This window comes from Penaeus chinensis, chromosome 39, assembly GCF_019202785.1.
Source record: "Penaeus chinensis breed Huanghai No. 1 chromosome 39, ASM1920278v2, whole genome shotgun sequence".
NCBI classification, from domain to species: Eukaryota; Metazoa; Arthropoda; class Malacostraca; order Decapoda; family Penaeidae; genus Penaeus; species Penaeus chinensis.
The window spans coordinates 20,985,793-20,988,292 of record NC_061857.1 but is presented as its reverse complement, the minus strand read 5'-3'; the positions used below and the strand labels follow the sequence as shown (position 1 = coordinate 20,988,292).

The window sequence follows — 2,500 nt, the reverse complement described above, 5'->3', positions numbered from 1 at the left end:
AATGACACAGAAAGGCAATGAATAGATTTTCACTCTCAAGTTTGAAGACAAATTCTTAAAATTATTTTAATGCAAATATTATTTCTCCCTGAGTATCTGTTAATATGATTCATCTGTATCATATCAATATATATATCTTAATTTTTCCCTAAGATAAACTGTATAATACTGGGTTTTAGTATTTAAATCGACTAAAAGAAATGTACATAGGCCATGCAGACTTGATTAATTTAGTCTGTAAGCCAATGTTAGGCCTCATACACCATTTCTTGAAATACTTAAATTGGTGAAACCATCTTGTCAAATTTTAAGTAAATACACCTATTCAATTTCTATTCCTTCATAACAATAATTATAACGCTTATGAACTATCCTATTATTTACACACTCATTCCAAGCTTAACAAACCTTGATAGCTACCTTATGGAAAATAAACAGCCTAAAAAATAAACCCACACTAACAAATTCTATTTTGGAAGCAAATCACAAAGCTACATCACTTTTAAATTCCAATGAACTTCTTTGCTCAGTATAGTAAATAATACATGTACACCAGTCCTCATAACTTCCATAACTTCCATACATGTCACACTGATGGCCACTAAGCTGACAACCTACACTAACAATAAAAATCTGACTGAAAGTACAAAAGTTCACATGACAGATTAGCTACAAATTGTGACTTGGCTGAAGTAGTAGATTTATAACTTTTGTGTCCTGGCAAGTTGGATATTCTTGGCTTGGCAAGATATATTTGCCATCCAGAGGTAAAAGAATTAACTAATCAAGAGTTTCTTATCTTCAGATTATTTTCTTGATATGATCGCTTTTATTTCGTTATACTTAAAAACATAAATAATCACACAATTTCAATTATCAAACCTTACTAACCCATCACTGCCCTCTCCTCGACTGGCATGACCTACATGAGCCGGACCTCTAATAAATAAATCTAAAAAAAATCTACACCACTTGCACTGACACGTTATACCTTGCTGACCCCCATGGCGATTCATTATCAACTAAGGAATAAGGCCAAACTCCATTTAGCAAATACATAAGAGGCAGTATATATTACCCTTTGCTGGAGTTTCAACAGGTTGCCAGCTACAACTGTCATTAGGCACTACATCATTATTGAACTGATCTGTACTGAAGTGGGCAAACCACTAGTTGGGGTTTTGGTTACAAGAATACTAGTAACAAGAGAGAAAGAAAATAAAAATACCTTAGAGATCATTGTCAGTGTTTTGAATTAGATCCACAAACAATCCATAACAAACAAAGGTAGTGCATATGTGATGCAACTGGCATTTATTAAGTATCTTCATAATCTTAAGAAATATATAATACAGATGTACTACACAACTCACGGTGAATTATAAAATCAAATTAAATAAAAGGAAGTTATACATGTATAAATAAATAGTGAATATCACAATCTTTGGTTCTCAATGACAATGTTGACGTCCTCACCCTAATTTTTCGCCGTTTGTGGTTATTTGAAATTCAAGAATTTATATATTCGCAATAATTACCGTACATTTCATTTTAATTAATTCATAACCGCAGATAAATATATAAACTGATAAACTTCGACGCCAAAAGTGATAAAAAGCAGTGACAATGGCCACCTCAGCCCAGGGGCCCCATGAACCCGGTCATTTTATTTCGCCCCAATATCTCATTAAATACATAACCAGTTGGAAAAATCGCGCTTACACACATGTGGTACTATGTATTCTTCACTTTGTTACCTGTTTCGTATCATTAGCAACTTACTTAGCTTCACAAATTAGTCATAATCCAAGAATCTAGCACAAAATTTCCTTCACTAGAGTTTTCTGATGGCAACAAACAACACAGCTTAGCTTGCGTAAATGCCATATCTAAAGGCATATATTTATCAAGACTATTAGAACATTATGTTTCATATACTATAAGATAGGTTTTAATCTAGTTTCATTATTGTCGAAACTAGATTGGAAATATTTAGCCTATCAATTTTATATATATCAAAATATTTGATTCAAGTGTTGTAATGTGGCACCACCGCACAAGCGGAATCAGCGTCTTGTAACAGATCGTGTCAAATCCAACAAAATTTTCTTTTGTGCAATTTCTATTTACTCTCTGGAGGTGTCATAGATGACTGTGATACAAATAGGACGTTATTTCGACATTTATCTAGATTACTGTGGCACTTCTCAAGATCTATAATGCACATTTCTGACTGGAAATTTCCAACAATAGGAAATTATTGCGCTTTCTACCATCTACATGGCTGCTTGTGTGCTTCTATTATTTTATGTTTCTGTATATCTAAGATCTATACGTATTTACTATCTCGATATAAATACAGAACCATAAACACATATATATATTATATAATATATAAATAAATAAGTAAATAAATATATATATGTGTATATATATATATATTTTTTTTTTTTATGTGCACATATATTTGCTTATATATATATATATATATATATATATA

At 31.6% G+C, this 2,500-nt stretch overlaps 1 protein-coding gene across 3 annotated transcripts in view; it reads right to left on the bottom strand.

Moving 5' to 3' along the window:
- Positions 1-1,891, bottom strand: part of LOC125046402 (transcription activator BRG1-like) — an 18,053-nt gene extending 16,162 nt beyond the window's left edge. For all 3 annotated transcript variants that reach the window (XM_047644160.1, XM_047644161.1, XM_047644162.1), the window contains exon 1: positions 1,783-1,891. The gene's annotated coding sequence lies outside the window, so the exon portion shown is untranslated. The remainder of the gene's footprint in view (positions 1-1,782) is intronic.
- Between the last annotated feature and the right edge of the window lie 609 nt (positions 1,892-2,500).